This window comes from Eptesicus fuscus, chromosome 10 (genome assembly GCF_027574615.1).
Source record: "Eptesicus fuscus isolate TK198812 chromosome 10, DD_ASM_mEF_20220401, whole genome shotgun sequence".
Classification (NCBI taxonomy): Eukaryota; Metazoa; Chordata; class Mammalia; order Chiroptera; family Vespertilionidae; genus Eptesicus; species Eptesicus fuscus.
The window spans coordinates 23827655-23841436 of NC_072482.1; the positions used below are offsets into that span (position 1 = coordinate 23827655).

General features: G+C 51.2%; 1 pseudogene; it reads left to right on the forward strand.

Annotated features, from left to right (window-relative positions):
- LOC103283976 (ATP-dependent RNA helicase DDX54-like) overlaps positions 1-11510 on the forward strand; it is a 28095-nt pseudogene extending 16585 nt beyond the window's left edge.
- Positions 11511-13782: the final 2272 nt, after the last annotated feature.

The window sequence follows — 13782 nt, forward strand, 5'->3', positions numbered from 1 at the left end:
CATGACTATTCTGTAACAAGCAATTTGTACTTCCTAATCCCTTCACCATTTTTGCATGCCCCCCCCCCCACCCCCCAAGCCCTCTCCCATCTGGCAACCAGCAAAAAGTTCTCGGTATCAATGAATCTGTTTCTGTTCTGCGTGTTTGTTTTGTTTGTAGATTCAATTATTGATAGATATGTATTTATGGCCATTTTATGTTCATATTTTCTTATTCTTATTCTAGAAGACCCTTTAACATTTCATATAATACTGGTTTTGTGGTGATGAACTCCTTTAGCTTTTTCTTATCTGGGAAGCTCTTTATATCTCCATCAATTCTAAATGACAGTTTTGCTGGGTAATCTTGGTTGTAGGTCCTCAGTCTTAATGTCCTCAAATGGACATTTGTGATCTTTTCTCCCTTCTGTGAGGTGGCACACACACACCTGTAAGCCAGTTTATACCATCCAGATGAGGACAATGTTTTGGGGGAAGATGGAAGAAAGAGATCTGGGTCCCTGAATGACAGTATGAAGCAGAGAAACCCCAGCAACCTGGACTATTTCTCTAAGGATGCTTCTGTGAGAGAGGAATAAATTAATTTTTTTCTTTAAGCCACATATTTGGGAAGCTCTTTGTGTAGCAGTTTTGCACTAAAAGATTTTCTGTAGGTATTTTTACATTTATTATGCAATATTATATATATAGATGTGATATACACACACATATCTATATATATAAAGAGCCAGGGGCCATCACATCTGAAACAACTGAACAGACGACTGAACAGGCAGAATGGGGTGACAAGGCCGGCAGGGGGGTTAGTGAGGGACAACGAAATGACTGAACAGCAGGCTGCATGGGGCGACCAGGCTAGCGGGGAAGGCAGTGAGGGGCAACCAGGCCAGCAGAGGGAGGCAGTGAGGGGTGACCAGGCTGGCAGGGGGCACAGTTGGTGGCAACCAGGCCAGCAAGGGGGTAAGTTAGGGGTGACCAGGCCGGCTGGGAGGGGCAGTTGGAGGCGACCAGGTTGGCAGGGGGGGGGGCAGTTGGGGGTGACCAGGCAGGCAGGCAAGTGAGCAGTTAGGAGCCAGCAGTCCTGGATTGTGAGAGGGATGTCCAACTGCCGGTTTAGGCCCGATCCTGAACGGCAGTTGGACATGCCCTGAGGGGTCCTGGATTGGAGAGGGTGCAGGCTGGGCTGAGGGGACCCCCCCCCCCGCATGAATTTTGTGCACTGGGCCTCTAGTATATAATAAAAAAAATAGCAAATATCCCTATACCCTTTACTCATAATATATAAAATATTACCAATACTAGAGGCCCGGTGCACGAAATTCGTGCACTGGGGAGGGTGTCCCTCAGCCCAGCTTGCACCCTCTCTAATATGGGACCCCTCGGGGGATGTCCAACTGCAGGATTAGGCCCGATTCCATAGGAATCGGGCCTAATCCTGCAGTTGGACATCCTTCTCACAATCCGGGACTGCTGGCTCCTCACTGCTCACCTACCTGCCTGATTGCCCCCTAACTGCTTCCTTGATGGCCTGATTGACCCCTAACTGCTCCTCTGCGGGCCTGATTGCCCCCAAATACCCTCCCCTGCGGGCCTGATCACCCCCAAGGCTTTTATTAGTATAGATATGACCCTGCACAGAAAATTTTACTAACCCTGCTTTACAATAAGGGCTTGACGATTGAATCATTAGGACCAGACACCAAGATTTCCTTTCTTTGAATAGTGGAGGGAATACTTATCTTGTATTTAAGTTGCCCGGAAATTAAAATGAGATAATGACTTAGAAAAGCATAAAAGCACCACATAAAGACAACTGTCTTTTTAATGAAGTGGCAAAATGAAAAACACTTTTTATTCTCCCCTTCCTTCCTTTACAGCTTTTATTTAATCTTTGAAATTCATAAAAATTTCACTCCAATTTTCATTTCTTTACAGTCAACATTATTTTGTATTGGTTTCAGGTTTTATATTAGTTACAGAATAGTGGTTAGACAATCATATACTTTACAAAGTGTTCCCCGATATTTCTAGTACCCACCTGGCATCATACCATCATTACAACACTACTGACTATATTCCCTATTTAAGTGACAATGGGTTTACAGGTTCCTTTCAATCTTTCTTTTGTGTTTTTTTGTCCTTCCTTTTCTTTGTCACTTCTTCCCTCATTTTCTTTATATAGTATCTCAATTGGCCATCAAAGATCAGTGAAGGCACTGGGACACGCTTCATCCATTTTACAGACCAGGAAACTGAGGCCAATTCCAGTTGGCTGTGGAAATTGACTCAGGAAGCCCTCAGAGCACACAGGAAGCCCTCAGAGCCATGCTCTTTGCGCTTCCTAAGGGGCAGCAGCCCAGCAAACAGAACAAACCTTCCAGTCAGGCTTCCCAGCCTCTTTCTCAAGCACCTCTTCATTGCGGATGCTCCACATTCTTTCCTCTCCCCCCATTCTTTACTGCACCCCCCCTCTCCGAAGCAGGTGGAAGGCTTCCCACTCACTGCCTAGGCATGCTCTGCTATGGGGCAGGGTGTAGCTAGCTTGCTTTTGGGTGAAGGCAGGAGCAGTAGTCACTGCCTCTGAAGTGTGAAGGCCGCCTGAGCGAGGCTCATTAGCACTGGGAGCTTCTCTGAATCACATCAGTCAGTCCAGTACCCTGCAGTGCAGCACCCCTTCACTGAGGTGGCCCCACCCTTCAACCCCCGCCTCAGGGGTGAGGGTCCTTGCCCCTCTGCCAAGAGTCCTTCCATGCCCCTTGATCCCTGGCTGGGCCCACCCACGTCTTGGGGGCACTGCAGAACCTCTGTCTCTCTGAAGATGAAGCAGATCCCTGCCCTAGGTCTCCTCAAAGCTATGAATCTGTGGCCGGAAGCCTGGTCTGGGTCTCAGCAACCACATGCCTGCAATGTTCCCAGGGACCCTGGGAGCAGCTGGGCAAGTCGCCCACCCTCCCCTGGGGTGGCGATCGCCCCCTGGATCACCCCGGGAGCGCCCGGCTGGGCCCGGCCACGCCCCCCCGGGTGGCGATCGCCGCCTTGATCACCCGGGAGCGCCCGCTGGGCCCGGCCATGCCCCCCCGGGTGGCGATCGCCGCCTTGATCACCCCGGGAGCGCCCGCTGGGACCGGCCACGCGCCCCCGGTGGCGATCGCCGCCTTGATCACCCGGGAGCGCCCGGCTGGGCCCGGCCACGCGCCCCCAGGTGGCGATCTCCGCCTGGATCACCCCGGGAGCGCCCTGCTGGACCCGGGCACGCCCCCAGGGTGGCGATCGCTGCCTTGATCACCCCGGGAGCGCCCGGCTGGAACCGGCCACGTGGCGATCGCTGCCTTGATCACCCCGGGCGCGCCCGGCTGGGCCCGGCCACGCCCCCCCAGGTGGCGATCGCCGCCTTGATCACCCTGGAGCGCCCGCTAGGCCCGGCCACGCCACTGGATCGCCGCCTTGATCACCCCGGGAGCGCCCGCTGGGACCGGCCACGCGCCCCCGGTGGCGATCGCCGCCTTGATCACCCGGGAGCGCCCGGCTGGGCCCGGCCACGCCCCCCCGGGTGGCGATCGCCTCCTTGATCACCCCGGGAGCGCCCGCTGGGCCCGGCCATGCCCCCCCGGGTGGCGAACGCCGCCTTGATCACCCCGGGAGCGCCCGCTGGGACCGGCCACGCCCCCCAGGGTGGTGATCGCCGCCTGGATCACCCCCGGAGCGCCCTGCTGGACCCGGGCACGCCCCCAGGGTGGCGATCTCCGCCTGGATCACCCCGGGAGCGCCCTGCTGGACCCGAGCACGCCCCCAGGGTGGCGATCGCCGCCTTGATCACCCCGGGAGCGCCCGCTGGGACCGGCCACGCGCCCCCCGGTGGCGATCGCCGCCTTGATCACCCGGGAGCGCCCTGCTGGGCCCGGCCACGCCCCCCAGGGTGGTGATCTCCGCCTGGATCACCCCGGGAGCGCCCTGCTGGACCCGGGCACGCCCCCAGGGTGGCGATCGCCGCCTGGATCACCCGGAAGCGCCCGGCTGGACCCGGGCACGCCCCATGGGTGGCGATCACCGCCTTGATCACCCGGGAGCGCCCGGCTGGGCCCGGCCACGCGCCCCCGGGTGGCGATCTCCGCCTGGATCACCCCGGGAGCGCCCTGCTGGACCCGAGCACGCCCCCAGGGTGGCGATCGCCGCCTTGATCACCCGGGAGCGCCCGCTGGGCCCGGCCACGCCCCCCCGGTGGCGATCGCCGCCTGGATCACCCGGGAGCGCCCGGCTGGACCCGGGCACGCCCCCAGGGTGGCGATCGCCGCCTTGATCACCCGGAAGTGCCCGGCTGGACCCGGGCACGCCCCATGGGTGGCGATCGCCGCCTTGATCACCCCGGGAGCGCCCGCTGGGACCGGCCACGCGCCCCCGGTGGCGATCACCGCCTTGATCACCCGGGAGCGCCCCGCTGGGCCCGGCCACGCCCCCCCGGGTGGTGATTTCCGCCTGGATCACCCCGGGAGCGCCCTGCTGGACCCGGGCACGCCCCCAGGGTGGCGATCGCCGCCTTGATCACCCGGAAGCGCCCGGCTGGACCCGGGCACGCCCCATGGGTGGCGATCGCCGCCTTGATCACCCGGGAGCGCCCGGCTGGGTCCGGCCACGCCCCCCCGGGTGGCGATCGCCACCTTGATCACCCCGGGAGCGCCCGCTGGGCCCGGCCACGCGCCCCCGGGTGGCGACCGCCGCCTTGATCACCCCGGGAGCGCCCTGCTAGACCCGGCCACGCCCCCCGGGTGGCGATAGCCGCCTTGATGACCCCGGAGCGCCCGGCTGGGCCCGGCCACGCGCCCCCAGGTGGCGATCTCCGCCTGGATCACCCCGGGAGCGCCCTGCTGGACCCGGGCACGCCCCCAGGGTGGCGATCTCTGCCTTGATCACCCCGGGAGCGCCGGCTGGAACCGGCCACGCGCCCCCGGTGGCGATCGCTGCCTTGATCACCCCGGGAGCACCCGGCTGGGCCCGGCCACGCCCCCCCAGGTGGCGATCGCCGCCTTGATCACCCTGGAGCGCCCGCTAGGCCCGGCCACGCCACTGGATCGCCGCCTTGATCACCCGGGAGCGCCCTGCTGGCCCCGGCCACGCCCCCCAGGGTGGTGATCTCTGCCTGGATCACCCCGGGAGCGCCCTGCTAGACCCGGGCACGCCCCCAGGGTGGCGATCGCAGCCAGGATCACCCCGGGAGCGCCCTGCTGGACCCGGGCACGCCCCCAGGGTGGCGATCGCCGCCTGGATCACCCCGGGAGCGCCCGCTGGGCCCGGCCACGCCCCCCCGGGTGGCGATCGCCGCCTTGATCACCCCGGGAGCGCCCTGCTGGACCCGGGCACGCGCCCCCGGTGGCGATCGCTGCCTTGATCACCCCGGGAGCGCCCGCTGGGACCGGCCACGCGCCCCCGGTGGCGATCGCTGCCTTGATCACCCCGGGAGCGCCCGGCTGGGCCCGGCCACGCCCCCCCGGGTGGCGATCGCCGCCTTGATCACCCGGGAGCGCCCGCTGGGCCCGGCCACGCCCCCCCGGGTGGCGATCCCCGCCTTGATCACCCCGGGAGCGCCCTGCTAGACCCGGCCACGCCCCCAGGGTGGCGATCGCCGCCTTGATCACCCGGGAGCGCCCGGCTGGGGCCGGCCACGCCCCCCCGGGTGGCGATCGCCACCTTGATCACCCCGGGAGCGCCCGCTGGGACCGGCCACGCGCCCCCGGTGGCGATCGCCGCCTTGATCACCCGGGAGCGCCCGGCTGGGCCCGGCCACACGCCCCCAGGTGGCGATCTCCGCCTGGATCACCCCGAGAGGCCCTGCTGGACCCGGGCACGCCCCCAGGGTGGCGGTAGCTGCCTTGATCACCCGGGAGCGCCCGCTGGGCCCGGCCACGCCCCCCCGGGTGGCGATCGCCGCCTTGATCACCCGGGAGCGCCCTGCTGGGCCCGGCCACGCCCCCCAGGGTGGTGATCTCCGCCTGGATCACCCCGGGAGCGCCCTGCTGGACCCGGGCACGCCCCCAGGGTGGCGATCGCCGCCTTGATCACCCCGGGAGCGCCCGGCTGGGCCCGGCCACGCCCCATGGGTGGCGATCGCCGCCTTGATCACCCGGGAGCACCCGGCTGGGCCAGGGCACGCCCCCCGTGTGGCATGGCCGCCTGGATCACCCCCGGAGGGCCCGGCTGGGCCGGCCACGCCCCCCCGGGTGGCGATCACTGCCTGGATCACCCCGGGAGGGCCCGGCTGGGCCCGGCCACGCCCCCCGGGTGGCGATTGCCACCCGGGACCCCTGGAACTGAGAGGTTTTGGAGCCGCCATCTTGGTCTTCTCAACAGCCAGAAAGGCCACCTGGAGTCCCGCCCCCAGCCTCTCACAGGCCCAATCATGGGCATAGCGGAGGTGCGGTCAATTTGCATGTTTCCCTATTATAAGGTAGGATGGTTATGCTTCTTTTGTACTCTACTAATTAAAATTCATCCTTTCTTCAACCTCTGAAGAAAATATCAGGTAATCTTCAATTTGTTTTGTATTCGTCCTAAACCTGTTTTTATAGTTTTACTAACTGTTTCATTAAATAATATATACATATACCTTTATTTGCATGATTTATAATATTACATAAATGGTATCTTCATCAACTAAGAATCTTAGTTACAAATGCAAAAGAATCTACTTTGGCTAGTTTAAAATCTGCAAGATTCTAAAAAAGGCAGTGTTGGAAACTACAGTCTGACCACATCACAAATAATCTTTTTAACACCAACTCTTCTAAGCAGGAACTGTGATGCTATGGGATATAGAAAAAAATATTTTTGTGTTTCTGCACCATTTGGGCTTTCTGAATAAATTTTTCTGAAAACTTGGCCTCCTGGATAAGATGGTGAGAGCATTCCAGAACGATTCATTGAATTCTGAAAGTATGTTTCTATTTCAAGAGAAAATGAGGCCCAGCACCTCGGAGACATCTGTAGGTCATAAAAAGCCAGAGACCCACGAGGCTGTGGCCCCTGGAGAGAGGTACATATATTCCGAACATTAGTGAGAACCCAGGATCCTTTCCATCCCTTCTCCATGGAGCAAAGGTTCTCCTCTCAGGAGGGGAAAGAGGAGGCAGCTGTCTCTTTCTTCTCTATATGAGGAGAGAATCCACTTTTCTCTTTTCCTCATCAGTGGAGTGTCCAGCTACTTATGTAGACTTTTCCATCTGGCTTTCATCACATCACCTCAAGGGTCAGGACTGAGGTGAGAGGGAAATTACATACTTATTAATTGTAAGGTAATAAATACAAAATCTGTCTCTAATCCAGAACACCTCATGTACACATTCAGAATAAAATTAATAAAGATGAATATTAAAATCCCAAGTGCCTGGGACTAGATGCTAGAAATTCCAACACTACTTCCCCCCAAACACTGTACTAAACAGATGCCTTAGGTCAGATTATTGAGGAAACGGCTCACGAGACAGAAATTTCTATGCTTGATGTTTATTGGGAAGTACTCTCGGGAACAACACCTAGAGGTGGAGGGAGAAACTGAACGGTAATGAAATTATAACAAGGACGCAGTCAAACCCCTTCGAGTGACCCAGACATGTAAAGTTGGCCCAGATTTAGACCAAAAATTTGGACCCCTGGAATTGAGCAGTCATTGGATACAAGCTATCTCTGGGGAAAAGGTTTTCTTCAGCTGCTCTGCAAGGGCAAGTCCTCTGAGCTGAGAGCTATCAGCACCAATGTGAGCAAATTCAAAATGAGTGCCTCAGTCTTGAAGGAGGATCTGGGCGGCACCTGCCCCCAGATCACTTCCTCCACATGTAGCCTCCGCCTTACATTGCTCACTTCTGAATCCAAAGCCTGCATGAATGGATCCGATGGGAGGAAACTTCCTGAAGTATGGTGTATCAAAAGTATCAAAATCCAAGTCTATGTTCCCATAAGGACCAACAAAGTGCTTTCCTGTCCATGATAGAAGGTGTTTCCATTATACTCAACCTGCCATCTGTTGGCTGCCAGTTCCCCACAGTGTGTACGCAACTGCACTTTGGGAGTACAGGGCACAGAGGGGAGGGAGGGCAGGGAAGAAGAAGGGGCAGTGATCTCAGGGTTGGGCGCTGCTAGAAACTGAGGCACTTAGCTGTGGAAGTAGCTGGTCAGCTTTTATGAAGGGGCATCCATGCTGAGCTCTAAAACCACCATACTAGCACATATTACTAGTTATTTCAGACTGATGATGATGAGACAGATATAAACATGACATAGAAAAATAAAATAACATATACTTATGTAGATAAGATTTAACTTACTTATCTGGCTAGAGGAAGAAGTTGGTGTAGTCAGAATATTGCAATCAGAATATCGCAATCAGAATATTGCAGAGATCGGCAACATTATTCTTGAACAGATTTTGGTATGAGTTTCCATGTTCTCCTAAAAAGGGGAGGGGGATAATTGCAGGTGAAAAACCTGATTGAAAGCTATGTCAAACTTTTTGGAAGCTCACATGCTACCCTTATAGCCTAATGTCATGTATTTAGACCTAGAAAAGGTTTTTACATAAACTAATCTGGATATGTGCCAGACACTACTTCTTGGGGGCCGGGTAAACATCGCCAACCCAGGTGCTATACAATATAAAACATGATGATGGAATAGAGTATAGTTCAATCAGAGGGTTCATTATCAAGGGTTCATGTATCACCCTTGGCCTCTCTGGTTTAAGTGTTCTCCTGAAATTAGAGCTAAGAAACTGGGTGATAACAATGATGATATCTGGGAATCATTCTAGCAGGTACTATTCCTATTGACCCTGAAGTGTACTTCTGTATCTGCATGGTGAAAACCATATTTCAGATCCAATTATTAAAATGTGGGGGAGGGGGATCTGCTTTCCAGGACGATAGCTTCATATTGAGTACCAGAACCTGTATAGATTTGCTCTGGTAAAAACCTACATTTTCAGTGGAGTCACCTCTTGATTAAACTTACATTCAAAATCTTTATTCTCCAAGGCCAAGCAGGACAGATGAGGTAAATGAGCCTGCAGTATAGAGAACCACACTTGCATCTTTTGAGTTTTTTTATAGTGGAACTAACTTCCATGATTCCCTGCAGATGCAGTATTTTTTCAGTTTATATTTTGGGGAACTAGTTTAGGATTTTAGTATCTAACATTTGACTCTTCTACCATAACAGCCTTCATGGCATTTTGGAAATTTGATAGTATCTCTAATCCAATAACATACTTAAGAAATGGGCTCAGCCAGTGTAGCTCAGTAGTTGAGCATCAACCTGTGAACCAGGAGGTCTCAGTTCAATTCCCAGTCAGGGTACATGCCTGGATTGCAGGCTCAGTCCCCAGCAGGAGGCACTCTCTCTCAACGTTGCTGTTTCTCTCTCTCTCTCTTCCTTTCTGAAATCAATAAAAATATTATATAGATATAGATATAGATATAGATATAGATATAGATATAGATATAGATATAGATATAGATATAGATTGTGTATACACACACACACACACACACACACACACACACACACACACATATATATATATTAGGATGAATGATAAAAGGCTGTGTTTTCACATCTGATAGGCCCACTGATAGGGTCCTGAGCCAAAATCCAATTTATCACCCAACCTCAAGTCCCCTTAAGCCCACTATGACTGATGAAACATAAGATATTCTGGGTATTGGTATCAGTTTTCTTTTGCTGATATAACAAATTACCCTTAACACAAGGCCCATTTTATCTCACAGTTTATTAGGTGAGAATTCTGATGCATCGCAGAAGGCCAAAATCAAAATGTTGCTTTCAGGTTCAACCTGATTGTTGGCAGGATTTTGTTCCATACATCTGTTGGACGGAGGTCCCCTTTTCCTTTCTGGCTTTTCTCCATGGTCACTCTCAGCTCCCAGAGGCCACCTGCATTCTCTGGCTCATGATCAACTCCTTCTCATGCTCTGAATCTGATTTCTCCTTCTGATGTATCCCTCTCTGCCTCCCTCTTGTGATGGTACTGAAGTGTACTTTCTCAAGGATGTCTGATCTTTTTTTATTCAAGAAACTCTGGGTTTGTGAACTATGGGCTGAAAAATTGGTCAGATGCCAATCCTACATTATGTGGCCAAAAAGGCATTACACTATTAGGAAATAGCATAATATAAACTTGGCTAAAACAGTCTCTAATTCTAATGAAGTTTTCAAACATCAGTTTCCTGTAATAAAGTAATACTCAAGTAATGTTTATAATTGTTAACAATTTAAGTTAATTGCACCCTTTATCTTAAATGGGATGTATTATATCAAATGGAGAAATTAGGCTATTTATGAGCTATTTTACATTTTTACATTTTGATGTATATATGTGTATTATATGATGTGTATATGTGGTTTGATAATATATGAATAACAAACTATAGGTTGGCATTGGACACAGAACATGTCTTTAATGTTATATGTATGCAAACTAAATAAAAATATTTGTATTTAAAAATGTGCTAGATAGAATATATATCTGTACTATGTAACAGATTCCTAACTAAGCTAGACATGTATTTCTCTGTCTTATAACAGTCTGGTCATGAATGATCCAGGGTTGGTATGAAGAATGTGCTTCACCAAATCATGTTGTTGGTCTGACCATCGCTAGCATATTGTACTTATCTGCGTGGTCTAAGAGGACTTGCTACCATGTCCACAATCCAAGAAGCAGTATAAAGGAAGGAGACAAGAGAGGGCAGGTTCTCTCCCTTTATGAGCATAGCCTATGACTAGCCCATATCACTTCTGATTCCAATCCATTGGGCAGAACTTAGTCACATGGCCATGCAGCGCTGCAAGAACAGCTTGAAATATAGTCAGCACTAAGACTGATTGTATTTATTAAGCAAATAGTTACTGTACTAAGCCCTTGATGTAGAGTTTTATTTATTTTAATCTTCAAAATTAGCATTAAACTTATTTTATATTTGACTTGTCTATAGTCACAAAATTGGAAAATTAAAACCAGAACTCACGTTTCCTGATTCCTAGTTATTTTTTCTTCATTTGTTCATAGATTCGTGACAGTATAATAACTTTTGAGCCTAAGGCAGAAGGGGCATGTACACGTAACACGAGGTAGTCTTAATTACTAGGAAAGCCAAAATGAAATTATGTCTTTTCCAACAAGTGCTTTTGGGCAGAAAATCCTTTGGATGTCTTTAGACTCTCCCATTGAGAAGAATAATAAAAAATGCGAGGCCACCCAATTTATCAATGATGTGAAGCCTGAAGATTTTTGCAACTAAATTTCACACATGAGAATGAGCATCTCTAAATTTCATGACCAGATGTTGACTTGATAATGCCAACTGCAACTGTGCCTTTTCAATCTCTGTCTGGGGTTTTCTATTCAGCACAAGTCCCTGGAGCACAAGAGATACTTCAGCAAGCTCCCTACTGAGAACATTGACCCCAGGGGTTTCCTCCTCAGTGCAAAACAAGCTTCCACCTGACGAGCATTATTTCTATTGCGAGTTAGTATTAAATAACAAAAAATGCATTTAGTAAGCATATTATAATATAGAAAGAACTATGGTACAAAAAGACATGATAGTTAGGGGAAGCATAATATGTAGTTCAGGAGTTGATGTGACACAGAGATGACCATTTATAAAATGATAATCAATTTTAAATATATTTTAAAACACTGAACAACAGCAGTTTGTTAAGCTTGTATAGTTTATGGGAGCGTTTAGCCAAATGTCAAGGATCAAAAATTCACCCAGGAAAACTTGGCAGATGAGAAACAGAAACCTCATGGCTCTTATAGGAAGGCTGATATTAGAAACACATCCAAAAGCAAAGCATCCTGCCCAGCCAGGTGGCTCAGTGGTTGAGTGTCAACCCATGAAGCAGGAGGTCACGGTTCGATTCCTGGTCAGATCACATGCCCAGGCATAGTGGCCTCAGTCCCCAGTAGTCAGTGTGCAGGAGGCAGCGGATCGATGATTCTCTCTCACCATTGATGTTTCTATCTCCCTCTCCCTTCCTCTCTCTGAAATCAGTAAAAAAAAAAAATATGTATTCCTGTTGACACAACCTTTAGGTCTAACTTTCAAGTAAAGCATCCTGGTAATGGAGCCCTATCACCCTAAATGCCTTTAGATATAGAAATGATTCTATCTTTTCAAATGGCTCCATGCTCCACTTTTAAAAAGAGATCAGAGAAAGGAATAGCTAAGTAAGCTGGAACAAATTATTTTCCAGTGGAAGAACTGTTGCATTTTGGTGGCCACTGCATTTTGCATTTTGGTGGCCACTGACTCTCATGGCAGAAGGGAACTTAACCAGAAACAAACACAGAATTTCTTCCGCTTTAACTACTTATCACTCCATTTCATGGGAACAATCCCCTTTCACAACACTTTACCCTCAAGTAGCTATTATTAAAAGTGGTAAATGGAGTTAAAAATTCATTCAGGGACACAAAGGGCTTGAGCTCAGCACAAAAGCTTTCTAGAATGAAATGGGAGATGGAACATTTCATGCCCCTGGCTTCTCAGTGTTTACTGGATTCTTGAATAAGATACAGAATTAGCTTAAAGTGTTTTTGTGGTTTCTAATATAAGGTCCTAAAGGGTTGTTAAGGGGGGAAAAAAATAGATGATTTTGTCACGAGCAGAGCAAACCTTAGACACAGATGGCTACTCAAAATCCTTGCAAGTTGTGGTTTAACATTTTGGATTAAAATGTAAATTCAGAACGCATCTTCAAAGACTGACATGATCTTCATCTCATTCTTCCAAGCCAGAGGATCTTCAGTGAAGAGCAGCTGTGCAGGCAAATGGTGAATGGTGAAGCCCGGATGCTGCAACCTGATCAAGATGTTTCTTATCCCTGTGCCTTTCTTGGGAGAATATAGGAGAACCTTTCCTCCAACAATGACTAGATGGATCATTTTGTCAAAAGAGCCCTTTCCGCTCCTGGATAAACGCAGATGAAAGAGGGAGAAGAGCAGTGGAGGAAATGCCCCAGGGGAAATGCATCTGTGTGGACTTTGTGATTTCACCCAGGTAGGCAGGGGCCGAGTGTCCAGTAGACACCTAGGGCCATCCAGCCCCTCTTCTCATCTCACAGACCAGGTGGCTCCTGGCAGCCTTACAAAGCTTAAGTTCTCTGTTATTTTGGAGGACATCGAGATACCTGACAATACTCGCTTACACTGAACCAGCTTAGGCCACATCCCTGGGAGTTTTCATACCTCTGTCTTCTGCTGTACAAGGTTCTACTAGCCCTACGCGCAGTGCATGCACAGCCGCATGTATTTCTGGTTCAGCTTCCTGCACCTGGTCAACCTCCCACATCATCTCCTTGGACTCCATGTACTGGTGATCTTCTTATTTCATGTAAAGTGTAGTGAATACAGCTCTCTCTAGAAATTCCTTCCTTCCTTCCTTCCCTTCCTTCCTTCCTTCCTTCCTTCCTTCCTTCCTTCCTTCCTTCCTTCCTACCTTCCCTCCCTCCTCCCTCCCTCCTTCCTTTTACTAAATCACTGTCTCCACTGCTCACCACATGAGGTTGGAGTGTCTTCACTCCACCTTTGCTTTCAGCTTCATTCAGATTCCTTCTTACAAACTGAAACACAGATTTTTGCATTTAACATTGAAGCTGCGCTTGTTGAAGAAGCTCCCAGTGGCCCCCTGCTGGTCCTGGTAATAGACAGAGGAAGAGGCTGGGGTCACACCCCAGGAAAATCCTGCAGATAGTGTACCTGGCCCAGATGTC